Source organism: Balaenoptera physalus, assembly GCF_965194825.1.
Source record: "Balaenoptera physalus genome assembly, chromosome: 14".
Taxonomy (NCBI): domain Eukaryota; kingdom Metazoa; phylum Chordata; class Mammalia; order Artiodactyla; family Balaenopteridae; genus Balaenoptera; species Balaenoptera physalus.
Genome location: NC_138893.1, coordinates 65,004,053 through 65,024,656, shown reverse-complemented (window position 1 = coordinate 65,024,656; position 20,604 = coordinate 65,004,053). Strand labels below are relative to the sequence as shown.

The 20,604-nt window shown below is 34.9% G+C and overlaps 1 protein-coding gene across 8 annotated transcripts in view; it reads left to right on the top strand.

Moving 5' to 3' along the window:
- Positions 1 to 20,604, top strand: part of PCDH15 (protocadherin related 15) — a 735,694-nt gene that overhangs the window by 335,710 nt on the left and 379,380 nt on the right. The gene's annotated exons all lie outside the window — the stretch shown is intronic.

Sequence of the window (20,604 nt, the reverse complement as noted above, 5' to 3'; positions counted from 1 at the left end):
CCTGGATGATAAATATACATACCTAAGAATAAAACTTATAAGGCTAACAGATATCCTGCTTAGGCTAAAATATCAATTTCTCCCTTAAAAGTAAAAAAAAAAAGAAAAAAATGAATTCTCTTTTAGAGCAGTCAAATTCCTAGGAGTGAACTATTTGATTAATGCCTTTGCTGTTCCTCTGGAAAGCATTCAGCCTTCTGGGTTAGTAACATGGCTGATGATGTCAGAATTTGTTGCAAGGTATTTGAATTTTTTTCTCAAACATTTGAGAACTGTGGTTTGGGGGTCCTCTCTGCATACGAAATTTTTTAAAAGAATAGAAGAGAAATCCCTTCTCCTAAGTGTAAATTACACTGCATTCCAGCCATTTCAAAGAATTCTTATCCTATATTTTACCAATTACTTTATCCAATGTTTTACCTGCTAGCTTTACTAACAGTAGCTCTTAAATGGTTGAAAATCACTTTTGTGTCTGTTGGCATAAATGTTTACTGGTCTAGTTGGCTTGCGTGAAAAAAATAAGCTGGAAAAAAAAGAATAAATGTTATGATGTGCATTGAGTGAAGAAAATAATATAAATTTTCAGCTAAATGGAGTAATTTTGCAGACAAAAAAGCTAATGTAGAGATTGTCTAGACAAACATTCATAGGTTACCTAAAGTTATATGTCATGATATTATTTGTGTTGAATATCAGTGAGAAACCTTAATGATGTGAACATTGAACTTTTCTTTGAAAGGCTTAATTGAAATCATGACAAAAAATATTTTTAGTATTAATTTATTTTTGAGTTAATTTGTGTAACTGGTGTACCAGTGAGATCCCAGGAGAATGGGAATACTGATATAATAAGACTAAAATCAATGAACCAGTATGATGAATGTTTAACAGTACTTGATGTACTGAGAGAAGTAAATAAAGACAGAGGTTACTGCTTGAGAAGCAAAGTGTATTGACTTTATAAAGGATCTTTGAGTATCCCTTCCTCTCTGCTCCAGATTACAGACTAAGCATCTCTCTCATTCCTATACAGTTTCATGCTAGAGACAAAGTCATGCTCCAGATTTGGGGTAAATGACAATAATGACTAATGGTTATATAGATTGTTCAGTTTGTCATGAACTGTGCTAAATTCTACAAAAATACTAACTTAAGTCCTTGTGGGTAATTACCACTATTATGGTTTTTTATAGATGAGATCTCTGGGGTACAGAGTTTAAGTAACTTAACCTTATAGCTAATAAGTAAAAAGTGTATTCTTTTAAAATCATGTATCTTAAATTAAATGGTATGCTATAAATTCCAGAATGATCAAACTGGAATGCTTTGTCATCATTTTGAAACATATCAACCCATTCTTTAACATTCTGTGAAACAAAGAGAATTTTAGTTTTACAGATTTAAATATTTATGGCAAGTATTTATTTGTTAAGCATTATATTTTTATTGCCATGTAGAAAAAAATTAAATATGTTTACTTGCAAAATTAGGCAGTTGTTCTGATTATCAATCACTGCATAACACATCACCAAAACTTAGTGGCTTCAAATTACAATCTTTAAATTTGTTCATAAAACTGCACTTTTGGCAGACTTGAGGGAACACCTCATCCCTACTCTACACAGCATCAGCTAGGGCACGTTGACTAAGGGCTGGGCGGCACTTTGACTAAGGGCTGGGTACCACTTTCCAAATGGTAAACTTAGCAAGTTGATTCTGGCTGTTGGTTCCAGCTTAGTGAGGGCTGTGAGCTGGAGGCTTCATTTCTACTCCATGTAGGTCTTTCCTGGGCTATTTGGGCTTCCTCACATCAAAGCATTGGGTTCTAAAAGCAAGATTTCTCAAAGAATTGGACAAAACTTTTATGAACTTGCCTTGTAATTTTCAGTGTCACTTCAGCTATAGTCATACGTCTGCCAGATTCAAGGAGTAGAAGTATATACCATCTCCTGAAGGGAGGAGTGTAGGAGTCACATTGTACGAAGAACATAAGGGGAAGGAAATTTTATTGTGGCCATCATAGGAAAATGAAATCAGCTGTAGTAGTGGCATCAGGTTTCCATGTGCTCTTTTACATGCCATTTCAGATCCCCTCTGGATCACTAGGGTTAAGAAGTGTAGCTAGTTTTTAAGATTCACATTCAAATTGCTGTGTTTATGGCTTTTTTTTTAATTTTCTTTTTTTTTTTCTATTTTCCTTTGCTATTTCCATACTTTGCTAAAATTTCTGGAAATTTCAATAAATAAGATCTTGTATTCAGAGCAAGAGAACTAGCCATTTATGTCAGCTAAACAGGGTATGACTCTAATTACATACTTGCTGATCCTTTCCTGACTAATTCTTCACATTTTGAGAGCTTTGACACCTGCTCACCTTCTGGGTTGATGTGAAATTTTCCACCAATTACCTCAGTGATATTCTTGACTTGAGATACCATCCTTAGTTCTACCACAATGCGTGCAGAATTTATCAGCTCAGAAAATCTTTAAAAGGTAGTCTAGTACAGTGTTTAACCCATGAACCAAGATATAATAAAAATAATATAATTTAAATCTGATATAAATCTGGTGTCTCAGGGGCACTAAAGCAATTTGTAGCCCTGTGCTAATTATTGTATATTTATTAATTTGGTAAATAGCCACTGGACCCTAGTATATGTTGAACTGTATGTTAATAGAGGAGACTTGTCAACCTGGATGAGATAAAATTCTTCTGATATATTGTGTAAATTTATTCTCACTTTCTGACTCTCTTAAAGTTGTTATGCCTATCTAGTTGAAGATTTCTAGTATTATAGAAAACTTCTGTAGAATTTGGAGAGTATAGGGTCCATGGTTCTATTTTCTCGATTTCCTATTAAAGGCAAAGACAGTAAATACTTATGTATTTTTTTCAGTGTTGAACAGTTGCATACTGTTTGGCTAGTTGGATTTACTGCTGAGTAAATTGTCCCTGGTTAGAAACACCATAGTTTTAATATGATAATATTGACATATTAGCTATGCGTTTACTATATATATATTTTCCTATATTTATTGTGCCATTCAGTTTTCAGTATTTTGGCATTAGTTGCTTACCAGACATGGCCATCTAGTAGCTAGAATCCATGCTCTAATGAATTCTTCCCCAGCCCTGTTTAAAGCCTTGGGTTAGTTCCCAAGACTATCTTGCCACAAATGCCCCCACTATAATCTTTGTCATAAAGAACTCTAGTTTTCAGGTAGCTATCAAAGAGAGTTCTTCTGCTTTATTTATGCTTCTCTCTCCTTCCAGGGAAACTTTCTTAATTATTACAAGGGTGGTGATGATTTCCAGTGATGCATGACATTTATAATTTCCTCTTGGCTCATACTCATTAAATGTGTTACAATCTGGGAACTCTTTCCTCTCTTGTCTTTTATGAAACTACTGGTTCTTCTCCTCCCCTTGATGGCCTGGTGTTTCTCCTCTTAAATCTTTGATGGCCTTTTATTGTTTCTTTTTTTTTTTTTTGGTAAAGGGTATCCCCATTCTTGGTTTGATTGATTGATTGATTGATTGATTCTTATTCTTAAATCTTAGGGATTTTCCAGACTTCTATCTTTTGAAGCTTTTTTTTTTTTTCCTTTTCACTATATTTTTCACCAAGATTCATCAAACCTACATAATGTGTTCCTTTTTCACCAAGTAAGGATGATCTGTATGTTGTAGAAGTGTTTTCTGACCTGAAATCTCTCCTGACTTCCAAGCTTACAATTCTCAATTTTTCTAGGTAGTTTTCTTATACTCCCCACAGACACCTCATTATCTTTTCTAATATATTCTGATGCATCCATGTCCACTCTCATGTTACCTTTGTTACCTTTGGGGTCTTGGTTGATTTGGACCTAGATTTCAATGACCCCCCCATCTCAAACTCATTCAGTCTCCAAAGACATGCTCTGCATTATCTATGAAATGTTACTCAAATATGTTTGATGCCTGTTTTACTGCCCAAATACCTGCTTAGAGATATACCCTCAACTCTGGACCCCTAGAATTGGAATACAATTCTGATCTGATCTTTCACTGTCAAAGTTTCAGTATTTCCCATCATATACCAAATAAGTTTCAAAACTTTGAGCATATCACTTAGAGTAATTTTATATCTGACCATTTTTCAGTCTCATCTCTTTTAACTTGCATAAAGTTGCATAAAGCAACTTCTCTAGAAACAGAGCTTTGCATATGTACCTGGCCTTCTCTGAGAATTACCCTCCCTTTTCTCCACTTTGTTTCATATATTAAGCTTATGGTTTTTATTCAAGCTTCATCTTGGTAATATGAAATGATAGGCCCTTAAAATTAAGTTTTTCTCTGTTATCTGCATGAATTTCTACTATAAGCACTGAACTCCCTGTTGTATTGCAGTCATTTACCCATTTCTCTTTCGCTAGACTATTAGTTCTTTAATTTCCTGCTTGTCATTATGTCTTAATGTATAACCCATTCGCTTCATGTAGTAAATGTTCAGAAACTATTGAATTGAATTAAATTGAATTGAATTAAAATTTCAAGAAATACATATTGTACACTGAGATACTACATATAAATATGAATAAGCATGGCTCATGCCTTCTCACTCACAATGAGAGTTTATTTATCATAAACATGCATATGTAAAGAATATATATGTATAATTATTTATTATAAGTATGTATTATCCAAATATTAGCCATGATATATATATATATGTATATGTATATGTGTATACATATATATAAAACATTTTAACACACTTTTAGTGTTTTCCAATTAGAATTGCAAGGACTACCATACTTGGCATCTAGTCAAGAATAACCTTCAAATAGGAGTATAATAGGTAGTCTGGATAAAGTATGCATATTTCCCAATTACCATAGAGAGTCCCAGTTTATAATTGTTGTCCCAGCACATTGTTTGCAATGCCTCCTTCTCCTTTCAATAATGTTTCAAATATTAAATTATATCCTTCTTTAGTCGTTAGGCCAATTATTTTCCAAATGTGTCCTGTGGAGCTCTTTTTGGGCCAGCAAAGTGATAAATAAAGAAGGAAACAACTGGCAACTCTCAAATTGCCTATAACCTTTTAGTGAGAAGACTGTCAAAGTAGGTTGAAGGGAAAAATGGTAAATAATATATCTAGAGTCAATATATTACATTTTCTACCAATTTTTTTCCTGCCACAAACAGTCACACCTAGAGGCCACCAGCAGCAAATGATCACAGAAACTTCAGAATTAAGTTGGGGAAACAAAAGCTAAACACCAAACAAACAAACAAAAACCAGAATTCAGCAAATATTGCCTACAATGTGAAATTGTATTACAGTAATTCTGAAACGGGTATGTGAAATTATCAGAGAAAAGGAATCATTCATTTTTTTCTGCCTTGGTCAAACTTTATGTTGAATAGACTCAACTATATTATATCTCCATTTATAGACAATGTGAAAATAATTTTAATTGTGGAACAATTAAAGGATAAGAAAGAATCGGAGAAATTGAGTTTATTAACATTAAAGGGACAAAGTCACAATTCTCAGTAATAAGACAGAAGTCTTAACTTTTCTTGTTGAAGAGTTTGTTTAAAATATTATTTTAAATTAGCATGGGAGGTATGTTTTCCTATGAAACACAGATAAAGAGAAAAGACACAAGGTCATTTGACTTGGACTCGATGTTGATAACTTCATAAACATTTATTCTTGAACTCTCTGATGGCTTACTAAATTATGTAGGAACATTTTGCCAAGGTGTTTCTTATCACAATATACGGGAGTTTGTAAGAACTCAGAGTCCACACTGAAACCTGTGTGATGTTGGGAATGTTGCTTAATGTCTCTAAACCTCAGTTTAGGTTTGTCATCTGTGAAATGGGGATAATACAATCTAATATATGGGAATTTTGTGAGTACTACAAAAGAAGATTCGTGAAACACACTTAACTTGTTCCTAGCAAATACTAAGGATTTAATAATATTAGCTATTTCTATTATTATTATCATTTCCTGTGGAATTTCTTCATCTGGCTGGATATTTACTCAGAGAGTCATGGGAGGAAGTAGCTAATTCAAATTGGTTGTTAAATATCTAGCTATTTTTAATCAAAATTTCAGCTTTAAAAACTGAGTTGTATATGTTGATAAGCCTAATTTATTCTGATTGTGCTATTCCTAATTAATTCAGTATGACTTTGGTTCTTTAAAAAAATGCAATACCTGGAATTCCCTGGAAGTCCAGTGGTTAGGACTCAGCATTTTCACTGCAAGAGGCACAGGTTCAATCCCTGGTCTGGGAACTAAGATCCCACAAGCCGTTTGGTGCTGCCAAGAAAACAAAAACAAAACAAAACAAAACAAAAAAATGCAATACCTTTATTAAGAAGAACCGTAGGGTCATTTAAAAAAAAATAAACAGATTTAGTATACTCACGACTTGTGCCGAATTAATTATGCAATATATTATTGCTTTGGGAAGGGGGAGCAGCTGATGCAAAATGTGAGCCAAAAATATATCAATGAATCAAATTTTAAACGTCCACTGGGGAAGTAAGTGTCCTGCTCCCTTTCTCTCTTTTTTTTTGTAAATACAAAAACAATGATTTCAATAAAGTTTTTCAAATTGTCCCACAAAACCTCCAGTTCTACAGACGCATCTCTGGGACTTCTACTGCAGTTAAAGTTAGAACTTCTGCTTCGTATAATATTTAAAATTCTGCTTTTTTCCCACTTGCTAATTTAGAAAATTTTTTGTTATTTAATTTAAAAAAAGATTAGCTTCTAATTGTAAATTATACAGAAAAAAATTTTTAATTATGCACATTAAAAATTGGAAACCTTCAGTCCTCAGAGCCCAATCTCCAGGAGAACCATCAGATCTTAATTTGATGCATATCTTTCCAAATATCTGGATCCTAGGGAGCCTGAGCCAAGATGGCGGAGTAGAAGGATGTGCTCTCACTCCCTTTTGTGAGAACACCAGAATCACAACTAGCTGCTGGACAATCATCGACAGGAGGACACTGGAACTCACTAAAAAAGATACCCCACATCCAAAGACAAAGGAGAAACCACAATGAGACAGTAGGAGGGGTGCAATCACAGCAAAATCAAATCCCATAACTGCTGGGTGGGTGACTCACAGACTGGAGAACATTTATACCACAGAAGTCCACCCACTGGAGTGAAGGTTCTGAGCCCCACGTCAGGCTTCCCAACCTGGGCGTCCGGCAACAGGAGGAGGAATTCCTAGAGAATCAGATTTTGAAGGCTATTGGGATTTGATTGCAGGATTTCAACGGGACTGGGGGAAACAGAGACTCCACTCCTGGAGGGCACACACAAAGTAGTGTGCGCATTGGGACCCAGGGGAAGGAGAAGTGACCCCAGGGGAGACTGAACCAGACCCTACCTGCTAGTGTTGGAGGGTCTCCTGCAGAGGCAGGGGGTTGGCTGTGGCTCACCGTGGGGACAAGGACACTAGCAGCAGAATTCTGGGAAGTGTTCCTTGGCGTGAGCCCTTCCAGAGTCCGCCATTAGCCCCACCAAAGAGCCCAGGTAGGCTCCAGTGTTGGGTTGCCTCAGGCCAAACAACCAACAGGGAGGAAACCCAGCCCCACCCATCAGCAGACAAGCGGATTAAAGTTTTACTGAGCTCTGCCCACCAGAGCAACAGCCAGCTCTACCCCCCACCAGTCCCTCCCATCAGGAAACTTGCACAAGCCTCTTAGATAGCCTCATCCACCAGAGGGCAGACAGCAGAGGCAAGAAGAACTACAATCCTGCAGCCTGTGGAACAAAAACCACAGTCACAGAAAGATAGACAAGATGAAAAGGCAGAGGGCTATGTACCAGATGAAGGAACAAGATAAAACCCCAGAAAAACAACTAAATGAAGTGGAGATAGGCAACCTCCCAGAAAAAGAATTCAGAGTAATGATAGTGAAGATGATCCAGGACCTCGGAATAAGAATGGAGGCAAAGATTGAGAAGATGCAAGAAATGTTTAACAAAGACCTAGAAGAATTAAAGAACAAAGAAAACCCTATGGGATTTTGATTCATATGTCCAGGATGAGGCCTAATAATTTGTATTTTTTTTCTTTAACACAGGAATTTTCAAAAATATACAAAAATAGTGAGAAGAGTGTCATGAACTCCCATGAACTCATTACTCAGTTATAAATTCATGAGCATTCTCTTGGTTCAACTATATCTCCTCTCATCATTCTCTCCCACATTATTTGAAGCACATCTCAGATATCACATTGTTTTATCTAAATATGTTAATAGGTATATCTTGAAATGATAGGTCATACCACAATACCATAAAAGAAATTAAAATTAGGAATTTGTATTTTTTTATTTTTAAATTTTTTTATGCCATTTAAGGTTTATTTTCCATTTACAGTTATTACAAAACATTGACTATATTCACCGTGTTACAATACAACCTTGAGCCTATCTTGCACCCAGTAGTTTATAGCGCCCTCTCCTCTATCCCTGTATTGTCCCCCCCAACCACTAGTTTGTTTTCTGTATCTGTGAGTCTGCTTCTTTCTTGTTCTATTCACTATTTTGTTGTATTTTTTTTAGATTCCACATATAAGTGATACCATACAATATTTGTCTTTTTCTGTCTGACTTATTTCACTTAGCATAATACCCTCTATGTCCACCCATATTGCTACAAATGGCAATATTCTGTTCTTTTTTATGGCTGAGTAGTATTCCATTGTATCCACATACACATCTTCTTTATCCATTCATCTGTTGATGGACACTTAGGTTGCTTCCATATCTTAGCAATTGTAAATAATTCTACTATGAACATAAGGGTGCATGTATTTTTCAAATTAGCGTTTTTGTTTTTTTCAGATATAAACCCAGGAGTGGAATTTCTGGGTCATATGGTAGTTCTATTTTTAGTTTTATGGAAACTTCCATATTGTTAATGGCTGCACCTATTTACATTCCCACCAACAGTGTATGAGGGTTCCCTTTTCTCCACATCCTTGCCAACATTTGTTATTTGTGTTCTTTTTGATGATAGCTGTTCTGACAGGTGTGAGGTGATATCTCACTGTGGTTTTGATTTGCATTCCCCTGATGATTAGCAAGCATCCTTTCGTGTGCCTTTTGCCTATCTGCATGCCCTCTTTGGAAAAATGTCTATTCAGTTCTTCTGCCCATTTTTTGGCTTGTTTTTGTTTTTGATATTGAATTGTATGAGCAGTTTATATATGTTGGATATTAATTGCTTATCGGTCATTTCATTTGCAAATATTCTTTCCCATTCTATAGGTTGTCTCTTTGTTTTGTCAATAGTTTCCTTCACAGTGCAAAAGCTTTTAAGTTTAATTAGGTACCATTTGTTTATTTTGCTTTAATATTCTTTACTTTAGGGGATGGATCCCAAAAAATATTGTTGTGATTTACGTCAAAGAGTGTCCTGCCTATGTTTTCTTCTAGCAGTTTTAAAGTATCCAGTCTTACATTTAGGTCTTTAATCCATTTTGAGTTTATTTTTGTATATGGTGTTAGAGAATGTTCTAAATTCATACTTTTACATGTAACTGTCTAGTTTTCCCAGCACCATTTATTGAAGAGACTGTCTTTTCCCATTGTATATTCATGCCTCCTTTGTCTTAGATTAATTGACCATAAGTTTATTTATTTCTGAGTTATTTAAGACTATGTGGTTTAACACCTTTGCAAAACTGAATTATACTCTATTTTGGCTGACATGGGAATATGTTATTGCTTTTATTACCTTGACAACAGAATATTTTTGATGAGTTACTAGATAATTTATTTTTTTAACACCCACAATATTTCTTTAAATTAAGGAACTGATAGTTATCTGCAATTACATAATGTTATGTGTTGGCATGGGCAAGAGTTACAGTTTAATTATAGAACACCATCTTTCCAGATTTATTAGTTTCTTTTATAGATAGTGGTACTAAAATTATCCTTCCTGGTGTACAGTTATCTAGGCACTTGTTATAGCTAACTATGATTTTAAAATACTACACTGAAGAATATTATAAAATAAATTGTAAAACAAAAGGTCAGCTTCTCCTAGCGGCAGATTCTGCTTGCTTTGTGCACCCCGAATACATTTAGTTATGAATTAATGTTCTTACTGATGACATGGAGTTCATTCTTAGAAAATGCTTCAAAGATAATTTTACTTTAAAAGAGTGTTTTAAATGTTCAAGAAAGGATATTCATAGAATCAATGTTTATGTTTTCATTTAGTTAAGTTTTGCAAAAAATAGAGAGCATAAATTAAGTTTTGGAAACAAAGAATCATTGCCTTATTCATAAACTGTTTCTATCTTACTTTCATATATTTTTAGTCAAAATTCTAGAACTTTTATTTTTTTAAAAACAAATTTTAACAAATTTATTTATTTATTTTAAGAAAGACCTTGTTTTTTTTTTTGTTTTTTTTTTTTTTAATAATTAAGTTCCTTTTTTTTTTTTTTTTTTTTTAATTTTTTTTTATTTATTTATGGCTGTGTTGGGTCTTCGTTTCTGCGCGAGGGCTCTCTCTAGTTGCGGCGAGCGGGGGCCACTCTTCATCACGGTGCGCGGGCCTCTCACTATCGCGGCCTCTCTTGTTGCGGAGCACAGGCTCCAGACGCGCAGGCTCAGTAATTGCGGCTCACGGGCCCAGTCGCTCCGCGGCATGTGGGATCCTCCCAGACCAGGGCACGAACCCGTGTCCCCTGCATCGGCAGGCAGACTCTCAACCACTGCGCCACCAGGGAAGCCCAAGACCTTGTTTTTTAAAAATTTAATTTAATTTTTTTTTACAGCAGGTTCTTATTATCTATTTTATATATATTAGTGTATATATGTCAATCCCAATCCCCCAATTCATCCCACCACCACCCCCCACCCCTCTTTCCTCCCTTGGTGTCCATATGTTTCTTCTCTACATCCGTTTCTCTATTTCTGCCTTGCAAACCAGTTCATCTGTACCACTTTTCTAGATTCCACATATATGCGTTAATATACGATATTTGTTTTTCTCTTTCTGACTTACTTCACTCTGTATGACAGTCTCTAGGTCCATCCACGTTTCTACAAATGACCCAATTTCGTTGCTTTTTATGGCTGAGTAATATTCCATTGTATATATGTACCACAACTTCTTTATCCATTCGTCTGTTGATGGGCATTTAGGTTGCTTTCATGACCTAGCTATTGTAAATAGTGCTGCAATGAGCATTGGGGTGCATGTGTCTTTTTGAATTATGGTTTTCTCTGGGTATATGCTCAGTAGTGGGGTTTCTGGGTCATATGTTAATTCTCTTTTTAGTTTTTTAAGGAACCTCCATACTGTTCTCCATAGTGGCTGTATCAATTAACATTCCCACTAACAGTGCAAGAGGGTTCCCCTTTTTACACACCCTCTCCAGCATTTGTTGTTTGTAGATTTTATGATGATGCCCATTCTAATTGGTATGAGGTGATACCTCATTGTAGTTTTGATTTGCATTTCTCTAATAATTAGTGATGTTGAGCAGCTTTTTATGTGCCTCTTGGCCATCTGTATGTCTTCCTTGTAGAAATGTCTATTTAGGTCTTCTGCATATTTTTTGATTGGGTTGTTTGTTTTTTTAACACTGAGCTGCATGAGCTGCTTATATATGTTGGAGATTAATCCTTCGTCCGTTGATTCATTTGCAAATATTTTCTCCCATTCTGAGGATTGTCTTTTCGTCTTGTTTATAGTTTCCTTTGCTTTGCAAAAGCTTTGAAGTTTCATTAGGTCCCATTTGTTTATTTTTATTTCCATTACTCTAAGAGGTGGGTCAAAAAGATATTGCTGTGACTTATATCAAAGAGTGTTCTTCCTATGTTTTCCACTAAGAGTTTTATAGTGTCCAGTCTTAGATTTAGGTCTTTAATCCATTTGGAGTTTATTTTTGTGTATGGTGTTAGGGAGTGTTCTAATTACATTCTTTTACATGTAGCTGTCCAGTTTGCCCAGCACCGCTGATTGAAGAGGCTGTCTGTAGGTGCGTGGGTTTATCTCTGGGTTTCTCTCCTGTTCGACTGATCTATATTTCTGTTTTTGTGCCAGTACCATATTGTCTTGATTACTGTAGCTTTATAGTATAGTCTGAAGTCAGGGAGTCTGATTCCTCCAGCTCCATTTATTCCTCTCAATATTGTTTTGGCTATTTGTCTTTTGTGTTCCATACAAATTTTAAGATTTTTTGTTTTAGTTTTGTAAAAAATGCCATTGGTAATTTGATAGGGATTGCATTGAGTCTGCAGATTGCTTTGGGTAGTATAGTCATTTTCACAATATTGATTCTTCCAATCCAAGAACATGATATATCTCTCCGTCTGTTTGTGTCATCTTTGGTTTCTTTCATCAGTGTCTTATAGTTTTCTGATTACAGGTCCTTTACCTCCTTAGGTAGGTTTATTCCTAGGTATTTTATTGTTTTTGTTGCAGTGGTGAATGGGATTGTTTCCTTAATTTCTATTTCTGATCTTTCATGGTTAGTGTATAGGAATGCAAGAGTTTTCTGTGCATTAATTTTGCATCCTGCAACTTTACCAAATTCATTGATTAGCTCTAGTAGTTTCCTGGCAGCCTCTTTAGGATTATCTATGTATAGCATCATGTCATCCGCAAACAGTGACAGTTTTACTTCTTTTCCAAATTGTATTTCTTTTCTTTTTCCTCTCTGATTTCCGTGGCTAGGACTTCCAAAACTATGTTGAATAATAGTGGTGAGAGTGGACATCCTTGTCTTGTTCCTGATCTTAGAGGAAATGCTTTCAGTTTTTCACCTTTGAGAATGATGTTTACTGTGGGTTTGTCTTATATGGCCTTTATTATGTTGAGGTAGGTCCCCTCTGTGTTTACTTTCTGGAGAGTTTTTATCATAAGTGGGTGTTGAATCTTGTCAAAAGCTTTTTCCGCATCTATAAAGATAATCATATGGTTTTTATTCTTCACTTTGTTAATATGGTATATCACATTGATTTCCATATATTGAAGAATCCTTGCATCCCTTGGATAAATCCTACTTGATCATAGTGTATGATCCTTTTAATATGTTGTTGGATTCTGTTTGCTAGTATTTTGCTGAGGATTTTTGCATTTATATTCATCAGTGATATTGGTCTGTAATTTTCTTTTTTTGTAGTATCTTTGTCTGGTTTTGTTATTAGGGTGATGGTGGCCATGGAGAATGAGTTTGGGAGTGTTCCTTCCTCTACAATTTTTTGGAAGAGTTTGAGAAGGTTGGGTGTTAGCTCTTCTCTGAATGATTGATAGAATTCACCTGCGAAGCCATCTGGTCCTGGACTTTTGTTTGTTGGAAGATTTTTAATCACAGTTTCAATTTCATTACTTGTGACTGGTCCGTTCGTATTTTCTATTTCTTCCTGGTTCAGTCATGGAAGGTTATACCTTTCTAAGAATTTGTCCATTTCTTCCAGGTTGTCCATTTTATTGGCATAGAGGTGATTGTAGTAGTCTGTTAGGATGCTTTGTATTTCTGTGGTGTCCATTGTAACTTCTCCTTTTTTATTTCTAATTTTATTGATTTGAGTCCTCTCCCTCTTTTTCTTGATGAATCTGGCTAAAGTTTTATTGATTTTGTTTATCTTCTCAAAGAACCAGCTTTTAGTTTTATTGGTCTTTGCTATTGTTTTCTTTGTTTCTTTTCTTTTCTTTTTTTTTTTTTTACTTTGCAGTGAAAATTGATTTGTATATTTTTTGCCTCTGAGTCCTTGTGGGATTTTTTTTTTATTCATACAGAAAGTTACAAAAATTATAATCATCCTCATCAGTTCACTCAGTCCCATGTAATTAAGTTTTTTTTTATCTTGATCTTTTGTTAGCACTTTTATGAATTCATCAGTTTTCCATTAGAATTCTGAAAATGCTTATTCATTCAGTTCAGCAGTATAGTCAGTTACCAGAAAGCTGTACTTGTCAGAGTCTTTTCCATGAATTCCTTGAAGATGAAACCCTTTTATAGGAACATTTTTGCAAAAGCATCAGAGTACACCCAGAACTGTCTGTTAATGACAAAAGACTTAAAAATGACCACGGTTAAAGATTTGATGAAAGTTCATAATAATGCAATTGACAAGGAAATTTAGTTATTTCTGAGTTATACATTTAAAAGTAATAACTAGAATTATGACTTATAATACCAGAACAGTTTTCTTTGTTTCTATTTCATTTATTTCTGCTCCGATCTTTGTGGTTTCTTTCCTTCTACTAACTTTGGGTTTTGTTTGTTCTTCTTTTCTCTGATTGCTTTAGTTGTAAGGTTAGGTTGTTTATTTGAGATTTTTCTTGTTTCTTGAGGTAGGATTGTATTGCTATAAACTTCCCTCTTAGAACTGCTTTTGCTGCATCCCATAGGTTTTGGATCATTGTGTTTTCATTGTCATTTGTCTCTAGGTATTTTTTGATTTCCTCTTTGTTTTCTTCAGTGGTCTCTTGGTTATTTAGTGACCTATTGTTTAGCTTCCACATGTTTTCTTTTGTTTTTTGTTTTTCCCCCCGTAATTGGTTTCTAATCTCATAGTGTTGTGGTCTGAAAAGATGCTTGATATGATTTCAGTTTTCTTAAATTTACTGAGGCTTGATTTGTGATGCAAGATGTGATCTATCCTGGAGAATGTTCCATGTGCACTTGAGAAGAAAGTGTAATCTGCTCTTTTTGGTTGGAATGTCCTATAAATATCAATTAAATCTGGTATATTGTGCCATTTAAAGCTTGTGTTTCCTTATTAATTTTCTGTCTGGATGATCTTTCCATTGGTGTAAATGAGGTGTTAAAGTCCCCCACTATTATTGTGTTACTGTTGATTTCCTCTTTTAAAGCTGTTAGGATTTGCCTTAGGTATTGAGGGGATCCTATGTTGGGTGCATATTTATTTATAATTGTTATATCTTCTTCTTGGATTGATCCCTTGATCATTATGTAGTGTCCCTCTTTGTCTCTTATAACATTCTTTATTTTAAAGTCTATTTTATCTGATGTGAGTATTGCTACTCCAGCTTTCTTTTGATTTCTATTTGCATGTAATATCTTTTTCCATCCCTTCACTTTCAGTCTGTATGTGTCCCTAGGCCTGAAGTGTGTCTCTTGTAGACAGCATATAGATGGGTCTTGCTTTTGTATCCATTCAGCAAGCCTGTGTCTTTTGGTTGGAGCATTTAATCCATTTAAATTTAAAGTAATTATTGATATGTATGTTCCTATTACCATTTTCTTAACTGTTTGGGTTTTGTTTGTGTAGGTCCTTTTCTTCTCTTGTGTTTCCTGCCTAGAGAAGTTCCTTTAGCATTTGTTGCAGAGCTGGTTTGATGGTGCTGAATTCTCTTAGTTTTTGCTTGTCTGTAAATCTTTTGATTTCTCTGTCGAATCTGAATGAGACCCTTGCCGGGTAGAGTAATCTTGGTTGTAGTTTCTAGCTTTCATCACTTTAAATATATCGTGCCACTCCCTTCTAGCTTGTAGAGTTTCTGCTAAGAAATCAGCTGTTAACTTTATGGGAGTTCCCTTGTATGTTGTTTGTCGTTTTTCCCTTGTTGCTTTTAATTATTTTTCTTTGTCTTTAATTTTTGTCAGTTTGATTACTATGTATCTCACCATGATTCTCCTTGGGTTTATCCTGCCTGGGACTCTATGGGCCTCCTGGACTTGCGTGCCTATTTCCTTTCCCATGTTAAGGAAGTTTTCGACTATAATCTCTTCAAATATATTCTCGGGTCCTTTCTCTCTCTTCTCCTTCTCGGACCCCTATAAATGTGAATGTTGGTGCATTTAATGTTATCCCAGAGGTCTCTTAGGCTGTCTTCATTTCTTTTCATTCTTTTTTCTTTATCCTGTTCCAGAGCAGTGAATTCCACCGTTCTTTCTTCCAGGTCACTTATCCGTTCTTCTGCCTCAGTTATTCTGCTATTGTTTCCTTATAGTGTATTTTTCATTTCAGTTATTGTATTGTTCATCTCTGTTTTTTTTTTTTTCTTTAATTTTTCTAGGTGTTTGTTCTTTAAATCTTCTCGGTCTTTGTTAAACATTTCTTGCGTCTTCTCGATCTTTGCCTCCATTCTTTTTCCGAGGTCTTGGATCATCTTCACTATCATTATTCTGAATTATTTTTCTGGAGGGTTGCCTATCTCCACTTCATTTAATTGTTTTTCTGTGACTTTATCTTGTTCCCTCATCTGGTGCATAGTCCTCTGCCTTTTCATATTGTCTTTCTGTGAATGTGTTTTTCGTTCCACAGGCTGCAGGATTGTAGTTCTTCTTGCTTCTGCACTAGCTGGCACCAGTGAGCCTCTCCCCTTCCCCATTGTGGAGTCTGGAGCAGTGGTGGATTTCAGTTCACCTTTTTTTCCTTTGTGTTTCATCTAATTTCACTTGCTCGTAGGATACTGCATGCAGAGGCCTCACACCTGGCATTTCAGACCAGAGTTCTCAGGGCCCAGGTGGTGTTTTTTAATTGTGGGTGTTTCTGGAATTTTTGTTGTCTTATTTTTCACACTGTGGAAAATAAGAAAGTAGATGTTACAGCCAATTTCTTTAAGAAGATTACATACCTCTTGTTAATATAAAAAATTTAGACCTTACTCCACAACCTGGGAGCAATTCATTTAAGTAGGCTGAGAATTCCTCTACCCAGTTGAAGAGAAGTCTGTGCTCCTTCATATAATGAACTGTAAGTCAAGTTTTGGGAAACTTGACATAACAGCAAGGTAAAAATCTGCATGAGGCATCCAGTAATTTATAAACACATATTTTTAAAGTTAGAAAACCAACCACTCTTGTTTTAGGCAAAGGCATTTTTAAAACTTTTTAATATTTCACTTAACTTTTGGGGTCATATTAAGATTCAGTTAGGCAAACATTGTGTTTTTATAGACAAAGCATTTATTATACTTGCTATGATTACTTTTATATTTGTTATATCTATAGGCCAGCAAAAATTGAGAAACAGGAAAATTACTTAATCTAAGAAGCCGAATACAGGACCCCCTTCCAGCAGGAGCATCTACAAAAACAGACAATGACAATTCCTTGAGGGAGATAAGGGAATGAACAATAGAGTTGAGTACTATATAAAATACAAATATATAGGAAGTTGAAAAGAAATGTAAGGAAAGAAGAAAGAAACCATATGTATGAAGGTAAGATATAACTTCAAAGCAAAGACAGGTTTGGAGGTACAGACAAGAGTTGGAAAGGATGAAGGCATTATCATAGACCACTCATCCCACCATTTAGCAGTAAAAGAAAGAAGTTTGAAAATCAAGGTGAAGATTGACATCATGGGTCAGAAATAAGGGTTTGGTGATGACAGCAGAGATAAAGGAGAGAAGGATATGTGGAACAGAGACTTGATAACTATCTTAAGATGCCTGGTCATGGTTAAAGGCATAGCTTAGAAAAGGTCTTTTATTTCAGTGAGCTGCTGGAGGAGTAAAAAAAAGTTAGAAACATTGCTAATTAATTTCTAACAAAATTTTTTATCCACATGAATAGACAATTCATTCCTGAAATGCAAACATATTTAGAAGAAAGTCAAATAGAGAGTTATACTAAATCCTGTGACCACGTGGTGACCTTGATTTTATTATTTTGAATTTTGAATGGCTATAATCTGCAAAGTTCCTTATCACAATTAAAAGGTACGGGAATGGGAACTTTGAACACATTTTTAATGTAAATGTGTAACAGGTGATGTGATGGCTTAATGACAACAGTGATCATGCATTAATATCATTGTAATGACATATTTCTTTCAGCCACGTGAAAACAAGTTTTGATGAGCTAATAATTTCTAGAAAAATCTCAAAATACCATTGAAAGCTTAATACCCTATATTCCCCCCCTTTTGATAAATTACATGTCTACTATGTACAGTTACCTGATAAATGTTTTAAATAAATGTCACTGTAAACAAGTAAAGCATAAAAAGGTTAAAATTATAAAGATGTTAGTTCTAGGTAATTAATTTTTATATATCTGAGACTGCTCTAAGAAGGGCAGTGATAATTAAAAGAAACTACTGCTAATTATAATGGGAAATTAAGTGAGATTTGAGAAGGCAATCAGTATCACATCCTGTTTAAGAAATGTGTGTTTTATCTGGAAATACTTATTAGGAATGAGAGCTATCTTCATGCTGTACCATATTGGGACAGGAAATAAATAGAATGTTAATTTAAAATAGTAAAATAATTTTCTTTTTATTTAAAACTGATAGTATTCAATACCCTTCTCCACTATAGAGCCCTCCCACAACTAGAACCATTTTTTTTGAAGTTGTGAGTTTCCAAAGTTATTTAATTATGAATGTCACACAAAACTGTATATTCTGTGCTTTATTGGGAGAGATGAAATAATTTAAAATAAATATTTTAAAACATATTTAGAGGGCTTCCCTGGTGGTGCAGTGGCTAAGAATCCGCCTGCCACAGGGGACATGGGTTCGAGCCCTGGTCCGGGAAGATCCCACATGCCGTGGAGCAGCTAAGCCCGTGCACCACAACTACTGAGCCTGCACTCTAGAGCCTGCGAGCCACAACTACTGAGCCCATGTGCCACAACTACTGAAGCCCACATGCCTAGAGCCCGTGCTCCACAGCAAGAGAAGCCACCACAATGAGGGGCCCACTCAAGGAAGAGTAACCCCTGCTTGCCGCAGCTAGAAGAAAGCCTGCACACAGCAATGAAGACCCAACACAGCAAAAAAGAAATAAATAAATTTATTTAAAAAAAACAAAAAACAAAAAAAAACATATTTAGAAGTTGGAATCATCTTCATATCAATATACTTAATTTTGTCATACAAACAAGGAATGATTCTACCAACAGAACATGCTGCTATATTATGGAATTTAAAGTTGAAATCATAAGTGTTTGTTTACAAAAAGCTGCCCAACTTAGCATGCTTGGCTATTTTTAACATTCATTTATTTGTATTATTTATACTTATTATAATTATTGAATTGATGTCTAATCAGTATTTTATATTAATGTTAATTTGTTATTTTTGTTTATTTTGCCATCCATTAATACTCATTAGCAGAGAGAGGATAGGGATATATTTAAACAGTAGGACTTAGAAGCAAGTTCAGAACTGTGTCTTACTGTATTATATTCCTGGAGATATAACAGGTGAATGCAGAAAACTATGAATGAGGTATGTTGAAATGGGTCTCAAACTAAAAAGAATTTAGTGAAAATTTTTGAAGTAGGAAAGAGATCTTGTAGCATTCTAAGCAAATAGAATAATATGAGAAAAGGTACATAGATGGAAATTAATTCATTCTAAGATGCATGCAGTCAGCAAGTTACCACCCTCCTCAGAACATACATATATATGACATATATATTCTGACATTCTTGCCCAAAATATAGTGCTATAGTTGATAAAAATGATCTCAACTCTCTTTCATCCCAGTATCTCTTCAGAGGTCCACAGGCTGATGATGTCTCAGTTGTGCTTCTTAGTCAAGTTATGTTACTCCATCTTACTTTTTTTCCTGCACTTTCAGGACCATGATCTCTAGGGCTGCTAATTTACCATCAAAATGGTAGTGAGATATGAGGAGAGATGAGCTAATTTACCCCTTTCTATACCCTAAACTTGGTGGAGGTTCTTTAAATACTCACCATTAGTACAAGTCCATCAAGAGTAAAATTTTTATAAGATGTTATTAAGGGTCCATGGATAGTGAAAGAGAATGACAACAAATGAAAGAAATTTACAGTATTAGGGACTATGGCAGGGTTCACTGACAAGACAATTGCTAAAAATTATCTTAGAGATCAGACCAATTAACACAGATCAAGGATAAGTTGAGTCCCACTTTCTAAAATGATATTTTAAATAATGTAATAATAATAGAACCAATATTGTAGGGTTGTTATAGGGATCAAATGAGTTAAATAAAACATTTAAATCAAAGACTCACACATAACAAATTATATATAGGTATTAGCTTGTACTATTATTTTATCTTTATCATCTTAGTATCCTATCATCTGTATGCTAACAATGTCCACATACATGTTTTCAATTTGAACCTCTCCTGAATCCCAGACCTATATATCCAGGTCTCTATTTGATATCCCCAGTTAGATGAGCATCTCAAATTAAATGTCTACAGTTTTCTTCATCTCATATTATAGATATTCCATCTTTCCCATTCTTCAAGCCATAAACTGATGCTATCTTGGGTTCCTGTATATTCGTCACACTCCGCAATCCTTTGTGAAATCTGGTTAACTCTTCCTCCAACATTTACCCATCTAAACCACTGTTACCTAGATCTAAGCCACTATCCTCATCTGTAATATTTCCATAGCCTTGTATATTTAATAGCCTCTTTATTTTCAAATAGCCACCAATGTGATCCTTTAAAAGCATAATTCAACACAGTTCAAACTTTTTCAATGATTTTCCATCTCATTAGAGAAAATCCTGTTTGAAAAATGACTAGTGTTTTGCCCCCTTCCTCTCTGACTTCATGGTCCCTCATAGAATCTTGTCAAATAACTTTGACGATAACAAAGAGAGATTACTATGTTTCTATT